Source organism: Podarcis erhardii (genome assembly GCF_964252035.2).
Source record: "Podarcis erhardii genome assembly, chromosome: 3".
Classification (NCBI taxonomy): domain Eukaryota; kingdom Metazoa; phylum Chordata; class Lepidosauria; order Squamata; family Lacertidae; genus Podarcis; species Podarcis erhardii.
In genome coordinates this window covers 21304916-21324788 of record NC_138507.1, presented here as the reverse complement: position 1 = coordinate 21324788, position 19873 = coordinate 21304916, and the positions used below count along the sequence as shown (strand labels likewise).

The 19873-nt window shown below is 41.8% G+C and overlaps 1 protein-coding gene across 1 annotated transcript in view; it reads right to left on the bottom strand.

The window, feature by feature from the left end:
* Nucleotides 1-19450, bottom strand: part of KLHL29 (kelch like family member 29) — a 445478-nt gene extending 426028 nt beyond the window's left edge. Inside the window, exon 1 of the mRNA XM_081856969.1 lies at nt 18973-19450. The gene's annotated coding sequence lies outside the window, so the exon portion shown is untranslated. The remainder of the gene's footprint in view (nt 1-18972) is intronic.
* Between the last annotated feature and the right edge of the window lie 423 nt (nt 19451-19873).

The window sequence follows — 19873 nt, the reverse complement described above, 5'->3', positions numbered from 1 at the left end:
TCTAAGAGAAATGTGCAAAACACATATAAAGGTAAAGGGACCCCTGACCATTAGGTCCAGTCGTGGCCGACTCTGGGGTTGTGGAGCTCATCTTGCTTTATTGGACGAGGGAGCTGGCGTACAGCTTCTGGGTCATGTGGCCAGCATGACCAAGCCGCTTCTGGCAAACCAGAGCAGCACATGGAAACGCCGTTTACCTTCCCACTGGAGTGGTACCTATTTATCTACTTGCACTTTTGACATGCTTTCTAACTGCTAGGTTGGCAGGAGCTGGGACCGAGCAATGGGAGCTCACCCCTTCGCAGGGATTCAAACCGCCAACCTTCTGATCGGCAAGTCCTAGGCTCTGTGGTTTAACCCACAGCGCCACCCGCGTCCCTGCAAAACACATATACATAATGATAAAATAACTACCACCTGAAAAGAATCAACAAAAACACCAAGGGATACCCAGTTCCCACCCCCCACCCCCATCTAAATGGGCACAAAATCATACAGGAACATACCCATCAATTGGGGGGGGGGGGCATCTAAATCAGCCACTGCCATGTTTGCCCACAGAGAGCAGCTGTTCGCACCTGTTCTGTGTTCAGAACAAAAACACACTGGATGTCCAGTCCTGGCATACAACAAAAGAAGATATTTTTAAGGGAGCACGTTCACTGTAGGAGATGCAGAGCCAGTCCAAGCAGAAACTGAGCAGAAAGACCACTGTGTGTTTTTGAAGGAATGTTAACAGAGACCTTTTGCAAGGTAACATAGGACTTACTGCAGCAGACACACAGGCACACATGGGTACTATGCTGTTGACCACTATACTAGAAAACGAACAAAATGCCTTCTATAATAGTGTTATGAAAATTGAACTTCACTGCCAGAATGTGAAGAGCTACTTTAGGAATGCCAAAAGACAGTGGATTATCTGACTTCTCCCATCCTTGAAGTCTCGGAATACAGCATACACACAGAGAGAGACAGACACACCAGGCAATTATCTCAACTTGCTTTCAGAAGTGCTCTCAGTTCCAAAAGCAAAAGGCCACGTGTTTCTTGAAGAAGAGTTCAAGTAACAGAAACATGAGCCCGACACCTCCTTAGGCATGCAGAACAAGTTATTTGGATCCCAGCCAACAAGTGGTATAAAATAAGGAAGATACCCGTGTGGGGTGTGTGGGTGTGTGTCTTAAGGGTTTAAAAAAGAAAAGTTTCTTTATATACAATGCCCCCCCCCCTCACTGCAGAGTATTTACTTGATATTCAGCGGCTTTCCTAGTTGGGTGAATTTTCATTTGCAAATTCCAGTCTCCTACACAGCAAGATTCCTGAATTGGTGCCTCTATTCAAGAGTGCTAAAGAGGAGCATATAGCATATTCTAATGCGCTAGAATAATAACTCCAGCATATACAGCTGCACAATTTTAGAGGCAAAAGAATAAAGCTTCGCCTCTCCACATTTAGCGTCAGCCATCCAGTAGTGCGTAAATCAAGGGGAATTTTTTTTTGAGAAATCTGATCTGTAGCACAACCAATATGGGAGAGGAAATCAAGTTTTCCAAGCCTATACCCACTTACCCAGGAATAATTCTCATTGAACTTAGACTAATTTCTGAGTAGGCATGTAAAGAATGTGCTAGAAATTCTATAAGAATGGTTAAGAAGCTAGACACTGTTACTTGACACTATCACATATATATATATGTGTTTGCTCTTTTCAGTTCCACATGTTCCTTAAGAGTTTATGAAAAATATATTTGTGGGTAAGACCATCCCTCAAAAACATCATATTGTCAGGAAAGCATTGTACAATGTGTGGATTAGATATAAAGACCTACTGGAGAACAAAACTCCAAGGTGGCTTTCATCAATGGAGGCAAAAGCTGTGAAAAGACTTAATATGGAGTCCACATGGCCGAAATATTGGGAAATTTTAGAACAGGAGGGTAGTAACTTTAAATTGAAGAGTTTTGAGAAACTAAAGGACAAAGTTAGAGATTGGCTTCACTATTATCAAATAATGGAGGTTTACAAGATGGATAAGAAAATTGGTTTCCAGGTGGAGAAATCTAAATTGGAAACAGAATTGTTAGAATCCAATACTAATAACTTATCAAAAATGTATAACTTGCTGCTGAAATGGAATGCGCAGGATGAAACTGTTAAATCAGCTATGATCAAGTGAGCACAAGATATTGGTCACAATATTATGTTCGCTGACTGGGAAAGGTTGTGGACCACCGGCATGAAATTCACGGCGTGTAATGCCTTGAGAGAAAATATTATGAAAATGATATATAGGTGGTACATGACCGCAGTCAAGCTTGCAAAAATTAACCACTTGTCAGATAACAAATGTTGGAAATGCAAAGAGAATGAAGGTTCATTCTTTCACCTCTGGTGGACATGCCCAAGGATTAAGGCTTTCTGGGAAATGATATATAACGAAATGAAGAAGATGTTTAAATACACTTTCCTGAAGAAACCAGAGGCCTTCCTCCTGGGCATGGTTAGTCATGTGGTGTTAAAGAAGGATAGAACTTTGTTTTTATATGCTACAACAGCAGCAAGGATTCTCATTGCAAAGTATTGGAAGACATCAGACTTACCAACCCTGAAAGAATGGCAGATGAAGATGACAGATTATATGGGACTTGCAGAGATGACGGGCAGAATCCGAGACCAGGAGAAAGAGACAGTGGAAGAAGATTGGAAGAAATTTAAGGACTATCTTAATAAATACTATAAGATTAAGGAATGTTAGATTGACATGGATTTAAAAATATGGTGGTTTTCAGAGATATTAGAGTATGAAAAGGAATGGAATTTGTTAAAAAAAATTGGGAAATAAGGGAATGGAGTTGCTGACGGGATAATGAAATTAGAATACAAAACGGCGAGGTATGAGGAAGTCGGGGAAATTAGGTTGAGAAAATAATTTTTGGAATTATACTTCTTGTTTTTTGTTTGTGTTTGTCTTTATTGTAATTGTTTTGTATTGGTATGTTTTACTGGAAAATTCAATAAATATTATTCCAAAAAAAAAAAAAAGACCATCCCTCAAAAACAGAACCCTTTTAAATGAAATATAACAGCACAACAAGAAAAGAAATACTGTTGGTAACAGAAACTAGTTTGTAGTACTCGCAGCTGCAAGACATCAAGGTAATCAGCTGCCTAGGAGATTCCTCACAGCCTTGTAGAGGAGGGAAACTAAAAGTTTTTAAGGGGAAATCTCCCCTCAACAAACACACAAAATGGTACTATGGCCAATAGTATTACAATATTGTTTAAAAAGACATTACATCTCAACATCAGCCTCAGAGCTTGTAGGTACACTGTTCAGGTCTAGACTGGTAAACACTAGAAAAAGGATATTTCCACTGGTGACCCCTATAGTGCTCTCTTCCACTTCTTCCACTGTACACACACAATCCCATCTCCGTTAGCTTTTAAAACATACTGCTGAGCTTTTAAGCTGCTGCTTTTAATTTTGCGATTGGGCTGTTGACACATCTTTATTCTATACTGTTTAAATCTGTTTATAGCTACCTTGGAGAGTGCTTTGCCCCAGAAAAGAAGCACAAACATTTTTCAGGTAAGTCACCTTTATATTTTAGGATCAGGAGAATACTGCGGCAAGAGCTATATTAGCTTCAACTAACCTGTCATTTATAGGATGCCAGCATTAAGAGCAGGAGTGCAAGATTTAAGTACGTTTTAAAAAAATTAATCACTGGATATAAATTGCGCCACATTTAGCAGAAATTTGAACCACAATGGCCTACCCTGCCAGAGTGTAGAATATGTTCTTCATACTGCAGAAAGCCCTTTGGATTCTGCCACAGTTTGATTTCAGAAGAACCCATATATTCTTAGTAATTCCACAGAAATTCAGGAGACTCCTTTTCCATTTTGGCCAAAATTACCTGCCACTCTTCACTGTAACTTTCTGTGATCTGATGGCACTGCGCTGCTCCTCCTAACCAGCCAATAGTCCTTAGTCAAAGTTGAGGACTGGAAAAAACAAATGCTTCCGCCATAGGATAGCTCATCATGGCTCACTGGAAACTCCAATTATTTTAAGGAATCAATATTTCATTGAGGATTTGTGGGAGCTTAGGAGTAGAGAGCATGGTGTCCTTAGACACTTGTCTCCACTAGGAGAGGACTTTCCCAACAAACAGGGGCAGAACCAGCAACAAGATTTTACTTAATTTGTTTTCTTTAAAAAAATATATGGGTGTGCTGTCTTAGCACTTTGATGTTTGCTGCCCTGAGCTCCTGTGGGAGGAAGGAGAGGGGAAACAGACAGACAGACAAACAAACAAACACATAATAATAATGAACCATAATCAACTAAATCATTGTACTAGTGGATGGAAGCCACAGACTCACACTCGCACAACAGGAATTCTCTCCTCTTCCCCACCACGCAACATCCTGTGTCACCTCCACATCTGCTCTGGAGGGTCAAGAGGAAACCCAGAACAGAGTTAGAGGGCCCACAGGGGTGCTGAAGGAACCTTAGCACTACATTGAATACAACCCAATCAAAGCAACGTTTTCTTTGATTGGCTTGTATTCAATCTTCATCCTGCCTTTGACATGTTCCAGCTACGTAGAGCTGACGCTATTGATGTGATGGGAAGTGTATAAGATCACATCAGTCTGAGTGATAATTTCCTTCTGGAAGTGAGGCACCACCACACGAAACCAGAGACGATGGGACAACCACATTGCCAACAGATGTCTGGTGAGCATCCCGTAGGCTTACAACACTCTGCGCTGAACAAGCCCAAATCACAGAGCCAATGAAAGCATTTGATGGCTATCTCCGTTTGTCCTCAGCATCTGGTCCTCAAAGGTATACCACCCCCATCGTTCTGCCCGGACGCTGAGGTCCAGCGCCGAGGGCCTTCTGGCGGTTCCCTCATTGTGAGAAGCAAAGCTACAGGGAACCAGGCAGAGGGCCCGCCCTGTGGAACACCCTTCCAGCAGATGTCAAAGCGATAAACAACTACCTGACATTCAGAAGACATCCTAAGGCAGCCCTGTTCAGGGAAATTTGTAACGTGTGATATTTTACAGTGTTTTTGGTTTCTATGGAAGCCGCCCAGAGTGGCTGGGGAGGCCCAGTCAGATGGGCGGGGTATAAATAATAAATTATTATTATTATTATTATTATTATTATTATTATTATTATTACTACTTCTGCAGCCTGCTATCTTTGCTAATGAGGTTCCTCCCTGCTAGGGTAAAACTAAGACTGCATAGAAGAAGACCAGAAGAATCCATCATTATGAATTGTACAGTGCACACACTTCACTTATGTCTAACATAATGATCATTCTTAGAAATCAGTCCACATGACAATTGTTCATATTGATAAATGTGTATATTACATTATTATGTGTATATTAAATTGCATTATCCATCCATTGGACCGTATGAAATTAGCAGTTAAGGATTCCACAACGTCCAATTCTACAGGAGGGCAACACAAGTGGATCCTTGATGCACTGTGAAGAAAGGTGCACTATACAGAACAGAGAGAGATGCTCCTTTGGCAGGGCAACTTTGCAGAACATAACTGCCGTTATGAATAAACCCAACTTTTGTGCAGCAGAAAAAAGTTAATCCAGTAACACGTTGCGGCTCAAGAAGCAGAAACAGTATAGTCCCGGGTCAACCAGTTTGCTCTCTAAAGGTTCAAACGAAGGAACTGATTAATCATTCATATATTCTATTTCACAAAATTGTTATTATGTGGGTAGTTGCGGGCTTGTTTCCATTAAGGAGTATTATACAGGCTGTAAACAGATCCTATCTAGCAATTTGTGTATTTTGGTTAAACACAACAGGATTCCATTTATGATTACTGAATATGACAAAGATTATGGATGCCATTCCTTTACTCTTTTTATATGCTTACCCTTTTGCCTACATTTCATTTCTGTGTTTCAGATAGTTGGGTCCCTTAATACTAACAAGTATCGAAAAGGTTTAAATTGCATGCAGGGACTTAACTCTAAGCAACCCAGTGTTTTTCTTGTCCATCAAGAAATTGCCAGTAGTAGATTAAATAGTACTGAGGGATATGCAAGAAAGCATACCATTCCCTGATTCAGATGTAACATGCAAGCCAAAATTTCAGACTTCGGACAAACTGGAAACTAAAACTTAAAACTTAGAACAAGCCATGAACAGAAGCTTTAAATTTCCTCCCCTTTTATGCTGGAGGAAAGGGGAGAGAACATGACTACAAAAGAAAATGTTGTTTGTTGTTGTTTACTTCTAAACCAGGTATCTGTAAGCACCTTTGTGATATAGAAGAACTTACAGCTATTTTAAATACCGAAACAGAATTTTGCATTTAGAACGCTAGAACTTGTTCTCATTAACATTCATGGGTTTAGTAAGGTTTTAAAACATGTGTGGAAATTTATAACAAAAGCTCTAGCTCATTTGAGAGTGGGTAGTTATTTCAAAAATGCTTGAAGATCATAGTCCAGAACAAACAGATTTTTAAGCATTTACATTTATGTATAAAACAATAACCATTCAGTTAAACATATGTTAATAATTTCTTTAATTACACGTGACTTTGTTACTATTAAGACCAGTTGTGGACTGCATTATAGTTTTGTTTTGTATTATCTATTTTAGAGTGAGTTTGCCTTCTGAATAAAGTTATTCAAGGTTGAGAAAGGCCGGTTTAGGATAATGCCTATCTTGTTTATACTGGCTTTATTTTATTCATGTTTTGTTTGCTGGTGTTTACAGTCATCCTTAATGAAGACACTTGTAAATTCAGACTTGGCAATTTGAAGTATAACTCCTCAGCGGTTGTTTGAGGATCAACTCTTGCCTTTGCTCTGTTTGGTACTGCCTCCTCTTTGCTGTTTCATGGTTAATAACCATTAATTGGCCTACCTCCAGAAATTAGGTTTGGTTGTTAATAATAATAATAATAATAATAATAATAATAATAATAATAATAAATTAATTTATATCCCGCCCTCCCCGGCCAGGGCCGGGCTCAAGGCAGCTAACACCAAATATGAATTACAATAAAACGTAATAGAAAAAACAACAACAGTTAATTAAAATGCGGCTTAAAATACAACTTAAAATGCAGCTTAAAATGCAACCTCATTTTAGTAGTAGCCCATAAATCAAAACCATAAAGAGGGGAAACATCAGATATTCACCCGAGCCAGCTATCCATGCTGGTCCTTCATGGGCCAGCAAAAAAGCCAAGGGAAAATTTATATAACAAATCCCATATAAGGGATCAGAGTGAGTCTAAGCCGAAGGCCAGGAGGAACAGCTCTGTCTTGCAGGCCCTGCAGAAAGAGGTCAAATCCTGCAGGGCCCTAGTCTCTTGTGATAGAGTATTCAACCACGTCGGGGCCAGTGCTGAAAAGGCCCTGGCCCTAGTGGAAACCAATCTAACCTCCTTGAGGTTTGGGACCTCCAAAGTGTTGTTATTTATGGACCTTAAGTTCCTCCGCGGGACATACCAGGTGAGACGGTCCCATAGGTATGAGGGTCCTAGGTCATATAAGCTAATAGCAAATCATTTTTAAACTATGGAATTGAACCATAGGAGTTCAATAAGGAATACTGTAGAACCCACTTGAATTTCTGCTTCCAAATTCTCTGTATGCCCTTCCAAATAGAAAGGGAACAACACTGTCGTTCCTGTAAGTTACTAATTACCAGACTTTGACTGTCCCCCAAGCACTGACATTTTCTGATACTAATCTGTTGCAGTTTATGGGTGTCTAGTTCAATATTAGACTGAATGTGATTTTTCAGACTGGCTTGCTGCTGTTGTATCTTTTTAAAGAATAAAAATAAAACAAAAAGATACATCAGAGAACGTTTCTTTTTTAATCTAGGAAATATGAATCTCAGGTAAGATCAGAAGACAGGAAAGTGAGCTCTGCCTCCTTCTACAGCTAAAATTTGGACCTACAGAGATAAAACAGGAAGTGGAATTATACTGAATAAGCCCATTCGTTCATCAAGCTCAGAATTATCTACCACTGACTGGCAGTGGCTTTTGATGGTTTCAGGAAGAGAACCTTTCCTATCCCCACTGTGTAGAATGCTGAGGATTGAATCTGCATGCAAATGAGATGTTCTACAATTGAGCTTTAATCCTTCTCCAGAAGCTTCTACAGCTCCAAAATGCAGTCCTTCATTTTACACATTTGAGGAGAACCGCTTCTATTTCTCTGCACCACATACCATCAGTTGGCCTTTGCAAAATAATGACTTGCGCATTCTTCAGGTGAAAACTTGTTTTGTGATTTATGATTATGTGGACAAAGATCTGATTTGTCCACATAATCCTAAAAACTGCATTTTAAAAGTTAAGGAAATAGACAAAACTATTTAACTTTGAAAAATACTAATGGTTGCTTTCTGAGATTATCTAGGACACTTGACAGAGTTGGATATGAATCTATTTATTTCAACAGATTTAAACTACATTATGTGTTTGGGCAATGTGTATGTGAGACTCATGTGTACTGGAACATTTTTCTAAAAGAAAAAAACTATTCCAAGGCCAGTAATTACAATGACAGCCTTTACACAAAGTTCTGAGCCATTATTGAAAGGCAAAGATGCATAAGTATTTTTAATCATTCTCACATGTCTTAGGAACCTTGAATATTGTACTGGGAGGTTGGTGAGGTAGCAACAAAATTGCAACCATTCTGTCCTTTTATGAATAGAAATGGGAGCTCCAAGAACTGTTAGGGCAATCAACACCAGGATTTAACATTTAGCATGCTCTAGTTATCTCTCGATTGGACTACTGCAATGCGCTCTATGTGGGGCTGCCTTTGAAGGTGACCTGGAAACCACAACTAATCCAGAATGCGGCAGCTAGAGTGGTGACTGGGAGCGGCCGCCGAGACCACATAACACCGGTCTTGAAAGACCGACACTGGCTCCCAGGACGTTTCCGAACACAATTCAAAGTGTTGGTGCTGACCTTTAAAGCCCTAAACGGCCTCGGTCCAGTATATCTGAAGGAGCGTCTCCTCCCCCATTGTTCAGCCCGGACACTGAGGTCCAGCGCCGAAGGCCTTCTGGCGGTTCCCTCACTGCGAGAAGCCAAGTTACAGGGAACCAGGCAGAGGGCCTTCTCGGTAGTGGCACCTGCCCTGTGGAACGCCCTCCCACCAAATGTCAAAGAGAAAAATAACTACCAAACTTTTAGAAGACATCTGAAGGCAGTCCTGTTTAGGGGAAGCTTTTAATGTTTAATAGGTGATTGTATTTTTGTGTTCTGTTGGAAGCCACCCAGAGTGGCTGGGGAAACCCAGCCAGATGGGCAGGGTATAAATATATTATTATTATTATTATTATTATTATTATTATTATTATTATTATTATTATTATTCCTGAGTGGCTTCACTGGTAGGCCAAGCCACACAAGCATATTCCCATGGGGCTGTTTTTCTTCCTCACAACAACCACAAAATCTCCATGAAGCATTGTAAAGACGATGCTAAACCTTTGGGGGCATTTAAAAGCTCCTTCAAAACAATTTGCGGTGGGGGGTCCTTCCGGGTTTCCTGAACGACATCTTCCATTATTCCCAACCACTGGCTGTTAGATAGGAGGGCCATTTGTGGGGTCCACAGGTCAAATACCATGCTCAGCTCTAATCAAAATGTTCAGACCAAGTGAAACTCCAGGCTGAAACTTCTGTTGAGAAAAGAAAAAACTATCAAAAGGGACGTTTTCACACATAGGCAGTTTTGTCTGTTGTCAGTGTCTGGGGACTGGAACAGGTTTAGCACAAATCCTAACCTACTAACGCAATGTCTGACAGATGATACCTTCCTGCATATTTTATTGCCTGCTGAGTTTCTTCAAGTACAGCTGCAGCAACAGGGTTTTAAGACTTCTGGCATTCCGTTCTAGCTGTATTAGAAGTCAGCAAGTAAATATTTAGCCTTTTGAATTAGTGATGTGCTGTCTGCCTTCTCTCTCTGAGGAGGAACTTACACATTCATTTAAGGGTGAAGACCATGGGTAGGCAAACTAAGGCCTGGGGGCCAGATCCGGCACCATCGCCTTCTAAATCTCGCCTGCGGAGAGCCCAGGAATCAGTGTGTTTTTGTAGAATGTGTGCTTTTATTTAAAATGCATCTCTGGGTTATTTGTGGGGCACAGAAATTCGTTCATAGTTTTTTCCCCAAAATATAGTCTGGCCCCCCACAAAGCCTGAGGGACAGTGGACTGGCCCCTGCTGAAAAAGTTTGCTGACCCCTGGTGAAGACAGACAACTTATAAAGTAGAAGCAGTTTGAATACTTATTCAGTGCCCTGAAAACAAAGCAGAAAACGAGTCTTACACCAACTTCCATCATAAGATAAATTTCATTGTAATGTATTACAATCTGTAAAACCCAAGCAACCTGTGTCTGACTAAAACAAGATAATGGGGCAGCAGGAAGAGCTGACAATTTGACAAGTCAAAAATAACTTTTTGCTGTGTTGTATATACATTACTGGGACGCAGGTGGCGCTGTGGTCTAAACCACTGAGCCTTGGGCTTGCCAATCAGAAAGTCGGCAGTTTGAATCCCCACAACGGGGTGAGCTCACATTGCCCGGTCCCAGCTCCTGCCAACCTAGCAGTTCGAAAGCACGTCAAAGTGCAAGTAGATAAATAGATACCGCTCTGGTGGGAAGGTAAACAGCATTTCCGTGCACTGCTCTGGTTTCACCAGAAGCGGCTTAGTAACGCTGGCCACATGACCAGGAAAAACTGTCTGCAGACAAACGTCGGCTCCCTCAGCCAGTAAAGCGAGATGAGCGCCGCAACCCCAGAGTCGTTCACGACTGGATTTAGCTGTCAGGGGTTCTTTACCTTTACATACATTACTTACTTCAATGTTCTGTAGGTTTGCTCTGTTACGGTGGTATGTCTGTTTCTACAGGGAAGTGGGTTGTGTCTCTGGGTACAACAGTGCAGTTCTTATTAGGGTAAGCCACCCAATGTGTCAGACCTTAGAACTTATCTAAATTAATCTCCTAGCTTCCTTTAAGATGAACATTATTTATCAATCTTGAGTTATGCAGCAGCCAAATATATACGACTGTCAAATAGCGATAGATTACCGAGTTTGATATCCTATGATACTTGCAATGGTATTGTGTAAACTTAGGAATCCAAGACCAACTCTCCCCTTCCTTTATCAAACAGGAATACAAAGTCTGCAGCTTCCAGTCCTTCTATGCAAAATTATTTATGAAGATGTCTATGACCACCCATCAATAAATTTAGATGGCTTACAAACGCAAAACAAAAAACAGTCATGCAGTATTTAAAATACATTAAAACAAAATGAAAAGGCATAAGGCTTCCCTAGCAGTCACAGAATAAAAACTATCCTTAACAACAAATTATTGCGATCTGGTTGAACATAAATGTTCACAAATGAAACAAAAATTATAGAATCGTAGAGTTGGAAAGGACCACAAGGGTTAGCTTACCTGAGAGTACACACTACTGAACATAATTGGATTTACTTCTGTGTATACACGCACAGAGCTTGAAATCCAAGTAGCTAAGTGGCAACTTTGGTGACAAGGCTGCAGCACATCCTATACTTATTTCAGAATGGATTTTTTTAAAAAAAAAAATTAACAATCTTGTGCTATAGAGGAAGCTCTCTTGTGCAGAAGCACATGCCTTTCAAATTATGGGGAAACAACAAGTTTAAGACAGATTTAGTTCCTAGAAATGGGCGGTGTGTGTGGAAGGAGAGAAACAAGAATAGCCCTTACATTCATTTATTATTCTGGATGCTTGTTTTTCTACTGGTATCTCAGAGGCATGAAGAAGGTATGCTCTGCTTCCAATACTTTTTTAAAGTAATGCAATGTACTTGATGTTCAGATTACACCCCCCCCCCAAGAAAACACAACCCAGGTGATTCTGAAATATCTCAATTTGACATGAATTATTCAATCAAGAGAGACAGAAGTACTTGCAGAAATGAATTGTAAAGATTTTGGTGCATTATTATTTTTTAACATACCAGTCATTAAACATGCATGTTCAGTGAATCAGAACAGCTGTGTTCATTTTAGCATTTCGGCAAGTTAGCATAACATAGCTTTAAAAAACGTTCATTACTCTTTTGTAGAATTTATTTCTTTTGGATGTGCCATATAGTTACGCCTGCTAAGATACAGTATGATGACATTTGAGTTTTATGCATTCAATGCTGTCATTAAGGAGCCAGCAAGATGAAATTCCTTGTGAAAGGAAGCTTTTATTTCAGTTTATAGCATGCTGCTATTTTCAAATCCACCGGTACAGAACATCAGTCCGTCCGTCCGTCCCCCCAAAAAACTATCACAAAATCTTGTAGCAAGGTGTGAAAAGGCATATCTCCTTGAAAATCAGACCATGCTCCTCTGTTAATTACTCATCACTAAAGACCCTGAGAGCCAAGCTCTTAAATTACCTAAGTCAAGGGTGGTTTTTTACAGGCTGCATTGCGATGCTAATCATGTTTGTTAGAGTGAACACTGATAATGAGTCTCTTGTAGGATTCAAAAATATCAATAGAGATATGATTGAAGCCCAACTCAACAAGATTAGGTACATCTCTTGAAATCTGCAGTGTCTGCACTCTTGAAGCCGTATGTTTGTCCGTGCTTGACAATTATTAAAAATTTATACTTTTGTATTGAATAATTTAAGTTTTACAACAACTTTCATTATACTAACAAAGACACATATAATCAAATTAAAAGGGAAGGGGAAAGGGTGTTGGTCAGGGTTATTGTTAAAAATAAAAATAAACAAGCTTATCACATATTAAGAGGCCATCACAACATTTGGTGAAGCACACATACAGCAGAGCCTATATTTAAACTGCTGATTCTTCAGCAGTATACTGTGACCAAATATTCAAAATTGTGTCCCTATATTGGCAATGCATGCTGAATAGATGAAATAGGATGAAGCCGGCAATAAGAGGCACACTCACAAACCAAAAAGTGCATCCAGATATTCTGTACATTGATACAAAGAGGGTGGTCTTTCCAATCCTGTAAAACAGGTATTTTCACCACCAAAAGGAGTTCTGGTGGCCATTTGACAAACCACACAATACGGGAATATAGTTCAACACCATATGTACGTGTTTAAGGCTAAGAAAATGTTTCAGAAACCAAGATTAAGGCAAACAAAAAACATAGACTAAAACAATACAAGGGAAGCCACATATTATATGTACCAGGTGTACCTTCCTCCTTCTTGCATCACCAACAGAGTGAGTCACTACTAGTGTGATTTCTGCCAATGTAGCCTAAGGGGTGTCCAATTACCTGACAGCTCTTAATGTAATACTTCAGATGTTTTCCTGACTTGAAGTAAATATTTCCAACAGCAAAACCTCCTACATTTCACTGGAAGTTAGCTTGCTATATTTATTATTACTCAGTACGAACAAGTCTGAATTATTTCCAGAATGTAGGAAGGGAGGGTCGGCACCACAGAAGGGAGGTGATTTGTCGCAGAATAGTGTACCCAAGTTTGCTAGTCGTTCTTTTTATTCAGACTGTGCTTGCGGAGAGATCAAGTGCCTTCTAGTATACAAAGAGAGCTAAGACACACACTGGCAATTTATTTCCTCATCACAAGTTACTGTTTTCCAATCATGCAACATTAATGACTCTCCACTACCAGCCATTTAAGGCCATCCTAACTATGGCAAAAGGCATTTAAGTTTCTCTTATGTGGATTTGCTTCATCCAAACAGTATGTTGTCATCTGTAGCCTGTAGGCCTCCTTATGCTTTGCCTTTTGTTTTATAAACAAAGGCCAATGAAAACAAGTCCTGGTAACTTGATCTTAGTGTTTAGAAGCTAGAGGTAAACTGATGTAAAAAGCAGGCAACACACAACTTATCTGTATCAAAAAACTTGGCAAATTTGTATCTTGGTTTTTGAAAATAAAAAATAAAGCTTGTATTCCCACCCTGCAATATACAACTGATAATCCCAGGGAAGTTTACAAGAAAGCAAAAAAAAACCCCCACAAAAACACTACAAGCACACAATAAAACAGAACAATGCAAGGTTGTAACTCCAATCAATAAAAATTTAGAGCAGCTCAAGAAATATGCAAACCCCAAAAAATTATTGACTAGAAAAAGCACTAAAGAGCTAAAGCCGTACACAGGTCATCCCTAGTTTGAACCTCAGAGTGGTTCCTGCTGCATTTTCACACACAAACTCAGTACTGAACTAAACTTTTTCCCAGAGACATCCTTGCTGATGCCTTCAGGAAGCATAGTGACCAACCTTCGACATGGAGAGAACGTTCAGACACATTTCCACACTCATTTCTTTAACTATTTCTTTCACTGTTTTGAGTCCCAAATGGGCTGGCCTCTCCTGATGATTCTAAGATACCGCTTCGTTTCCCATGCCCACTACAACAAAAACGCACCTTCTTGACAGTAGCATGCAAGTTCCATATTCTGACCAGAAGGGCAGCATTACTGAGGGGTTCTTTCAGTGGCTACCCAAAAATTGCAAGCAACTTTTGGATCTTTCTCTTTGGATTAGCACCAGGCACATTTATATTACCATTTTACACCTTACAGCCTTAACATTTTAATGGGATTCAGAACATCTTTTCTTAATGTATTCCATAGACTTTGCAATATATGCAAATAAGTGCCTAAATAGAAAGAGTGGGAGACAGAAGAATAAGATTTGCTGATTTGCCTCCTCATTCTGAGGAGTTCAGATTCTCAACTTTATTAAGTTTTCTGCTTTTCGACATCCTCTACTTAAGACAATTGATTTAATGAAATATTGTGCATAGAAGTAAATTAAAGTAGCAGACTTAATAGTAAAATTAAAAATTTTAAAAAACCCAACAACTTTATTTCAATTCACAGGATTCAGTTCAGGAAGGATTGATATGGAAGTTTTGAGCAATCGGAACCAGCACTCTGCTGGACATGTGAACCTGGCTATTTTGATTAGAAAGAACAGCCTCCTTAAATTCTAGATATTAGGAATAAGGTCATTAAAAGGAAGGGGAGGGAAGCAATAATAGGACAAGGCTGAAGCACAAGTGACCAAACACATGCCTAGAGTTGGTGCCATGGACCCAAGAGAATCAGCATCCTAGAGAGCAACTACGGTCAAGAAACACAATCTAGAATTAGGCAAGTTTTTCAGTGCAAGCAGATGTCCAATAAAGACACTGCTTGGGTGTGCTGTTCTTCAACACATGTTAAATGCTGAAAGAAAGGAGAGGAAACCACCACCATCAGTATGTCCACATATTTCCAAAGCAACAAAACTGCCCTTAACATGGTTCCACACACATTTTCAGCTGCTTGCTGCTAAGGTCAGTCGCAGCTTTTCACCCTACTGTATTTAATGTATTATAGTCACTTCTTACTACTACAACAGCCCCTAAGTCATTTATAAAAAAAATAACAGCCACAATACACGGAGTGAGAACAATCAATACAACTGGAAAACCACAGTGCAGACTAAAACAGCAGAGTCCCCATCCCCAAAAGTAAAACACAGCAGCTGAAAACATCTTAAGGGTCAGGGATTCCCCCCTCTTGAGCACATCCTAGCTCACAATACAAAGGACTTGCCTCAGTAAGAAATCCACATCCCATCTAGATTTTCTCTTCCATCTACACCCAACCAATTTCCCTAAAACATGAACATAAAGCGTGCAGTACCCACTATTCATCCAATTTAAGTCATCCCACTCTATTCCTCATACCTCAAGCACATCCACCAACGCACACAAATGCACCGTCCACCCAATCGGTCCAACATCTCCCTCTTGAACAAGCGACTATCCCCAACCACTCCATCCACACACTAAAAATGTACTGCACATGTACATCAGGGCACTATGAAGCCACTCAGCGAATGAAACATATAAAGTATCGAAACAAATTCCCTTACATCAGTCACACTGTTGTAGACATCCGTCTCTCACCCAACACTCTCATCCGGGATGCAATCTTAGCATGCTGTGTATTATTTTCCCCTTCTTAACCACCTGTAGCAGAGAGTGATCCAGTTTATGTTGGCTATTGTGTACGGAAGGCTGGACTGGATGCTCTTCTGTTTCCCTCAAGTCCCATTACTGTAGGATTTGCGGGATGAATCTAGCAAACAAAAAGAATGCTTTACTTTCTGCAGTTTTGGTACGTTAATGGTTTGAAAAAAGGGGGGGGGAATCTTGAAACCAGATTCAATGTTTTGCATTTATTGGACACCTGAAGTTTGGCTATCATTCATCAGAGATATAATTAAAAGTAACAAAAGAACTTGAATTCTACCCCTTTTCTACTACTGCATTTAGGTGAAAACCAGCAACCATTGCTCTATTTGTAGCCATGACAACCATAAAATATTCTATTCCAGCAATAATTCACACTGAACGTTTGTTCTTGGGTTCTGTTGCTCCAAGCACTGTGAACATACTTCTTACGCTTCACAAGACCAGTTAACACTGAAAACTTGGGAGCATAGGAAACTTTCAAGCTACATCAGTTCACTCAAATCTACATAGAAGAATTGAATTCTCCGTGAGGCTGTCTATACAAAGTGCTCGTTTTAACTTAATCCTCTTCAAATAAGGATCAAACACCACTATGAATCTAATAGCTTAGATAAAAGTTGTAGAAAAGAACCATTTGTCCAGATTCATTATGTTGACTGCAATAACCTAACTCCACATCCTCTGAAGGTGCAGTCCAAAGCACCAAGTTTACATTAAAATAATAATAATCCCATGAAACATGGTTGTAACTACATGCATTGATAGTTATTTCACTTATATAAGCCATGCTTCATTGCAAGCTGGGAAAAACCCTTCCGCAGACAGCCACAGTGAGGGGCAGGTTATACAGAGAAGAATAAAACCTCGTTACTCATTCAAATAAGAGTAGGTAACCCACTGTGAATAACTAAAGTTTCAAACTGTTGAATAAGGCTAAAACATGGTTGTACTTCACTTTGTGAAGTAAATGCCATTACCAGCTTAATCCAGTTGTAACAGAGTGCCACAGATGCCTTTTTTAAAAGGAATAGGAGGAACATAGTAATGCTTCTCTCATACAATCATATATATGAAGGGGGGGCCCATAATTTAACAATTTGTTGAAACTTAAAAGATGGTAGTGTAGTGCTGCTATCGGCAATCTGATTGATTTGGCGGAGGAGACACCCAATATTATTTCTGGTGAAATGTACACTAACAATATTAACACAATTTCTCAATAACAATTTGCTTTTTTTCTCCTCTCCCCCAACAAACTTTTAAACTTTATATTGATTAAGGGCTTCAATAAGTATCAATGATATCTATATTCACTTAGGCTTTATTAACCTTTAAACAGCACAATCCCATGGCAGGTCTTGAATTCAATGGGACTTGGTCCCAGGTAAATGTGCACATAACAACAGCCTTGATCACAACAGTAGATTTTAGAGGTCAGTCACACTTTTCAAAATGCACATGGAGCAAATCTTTAAAATGTATGCAATCAATCATCATCCCAAAACGTAAATGTTTGCTCTATTACACAAATACCAAATCCTTTACCCATCATAAAAACAAGGCACGAGAATTAAATGTGGAACAGGGTGATGGAGAGAAGGAAGAAGAGAAACTATAGCTCATGAAAACCACAGCCGATACAACAGAATCAAGTCTTCCAGTCAACAGAGATGTGTGATTTGAAAGTAAACATGCATAGGCTTAGGTAAGTCTCATCCGGTTCAACAGAACTTCCTGAAAGCCATGCCTAGGACTGTACACTATAAATGGTTCCTGGACACACCTTCAGTATAGAACTATTTATATTCTGCCAAAAGGCTACAAGGCACTCTACAATTCAGCTGCTGTCCAGAAACCTGACAACCTACATTAGGCAGACAGGATATATTGGGGGGTAGCGGATTGGCGGGGGGGGGGGGAGAGTGGTTGGAGGTTTGACAATGAGTAGCAGAGACTGGTTAAGGGGATGCAGCAGCAGAGACTAACACACCTAGAAGTTACCCAATCTATTCAAGCTGTGTTTCCCCGTGAGGGTCAACGCATTTTGAAACAAACTAAGAAAAGTCAGCCAGGGATGCCAGACCAGCACCAAGATCCCTGCAGATTTCATTCCGAGGTAAGCGACTGTCATTTTTTATTCCTTTCCGGACAGTTTTAATTAAAGATAGCCTCTGCCTTCTGGTGATGATGGATGATTTTGCAGTGGTGTGCGCTTTTAAACGGGGGAAGCCATCTACGAAACAGAGCCTTGTTTTATTATTTACCAAATTAAAAAAATAAATACACACGCCGTGCCAGGGAACAAAAAATAAATAAATAAAAATATGACACACTGCGTGGTTCCCTGCTCCTCCATTCAGAAGAGGGAGAAGTCAACCACCTTTGGAACTCATGCTCTGTGGGGTGAGGAAAGGTGCCTTTTAAACCCACACCGAGAGGGAAGTTGAAGGGGTGGCGGAGAGGTAGGAAGGTGGGGCTGGTGCTGGGAGAGAAAGAGTGACCGAGGCGGACGGAGGAAGCAGGCTGGGTGGCTGCCTCTCTCCCCGCACCTCACCCCCTCCGGTTACCTCAGAGCACCCCCGCGCTACCGAGGCTGGTCTTGCACCACACACACACACACACACACACACACACACACAAAACACCCAAGCAGGAAGTTTTCCCAGGCAGGCGGCGAGCGCAGGCGCGAGGGGGGATTCGCATTCGCCCGCCGCTCAACCCACCCGAGGCGACTTACTCCAGGCGGTGCCCCCCCCCACAAACAGCGGCGGGGGCCCCGAGACGCCACCTAGGAGCCTCGCTCCGCGGTCCTCCCTCTACCTTGCGTCGCCGGCTCCCCCTCCCTCCCCTCCCGCCGCCCCACATTGACTCTTACCTTTCCCCTCTGGCCGGTGCGCGCGCGGGAGAGGCGAGGGGGCCCCGGCGCCGGCGCGTAATTACGCGCGTCCTTGGCGCACGAAAGCGGCTGCTGCTTCTTCTGGGTTCTTCTTGTTCTTGCTCCTCTTCTTCTTCTTCTTCGTCCTCTCTCTCCCCCCCCCCCACCTTCTTCAGGCAGGCGGAGAAGGAGGATGCACAGAAACAGCGGGAGGAGGAGGAGGAGGAGGGGGAGAAGGAGGAGGAGGAGGAGGGGGAGGCGGCTTCGGCATCGCAGCCTCTCCGCCCTCCCCCCCTACCGCAAAGCCCCGCACCGCCGCCGCCGCTGCTGCCGCCTCCGCCTCCGGGGCTGCCCCCTCAGCCCCTCCGGAGGGCAGAGGCGAGGCGGCGCGGGGAGGGAGCGCGCGAGGGACTGGCGGAGCGGGCGCGACTCGGGCAGACGGAGGCAGCTGGTTGCGGCGTCGAGACCATGCTCCCTTCTGGCTCGCTCCTGCTCGCACACTGGCCGCTTTAGCTGGAGAGGGAGGCGGCCTCGCAGCCCGGGCGAGGGGCGGGAGGAGCCAATCGCGGCCGCGGGGGGGAGGGACGAGGGCGGGGACGGGCTCCCTTTTCTGGCTCTTTTGCCTCCCTCCTCCTTTCCCCCCCTCTCTCTTTCTCTCTCCCCCCCCCTCCTGCTCCTCCCGTGTGTCAACCCAGCCCAGCCTCCCCCACGGGGAGGGGTTCGGAGCGGGCAATTTGCACACAAGAGCGAACAGCACCGCCGCGGCTGCCTCTGCCCGGGTCGCCCTTTTATTTATTTCATTCTCCTTCCCTCTCTCCAAGCAGCCGGCGCTGTTCTTGGCGCTTCTCCTCCTCCTCCTCCTCCTCCTCCTCGCAGGCAGCAGCAGCAGCAGCCAAGCGGC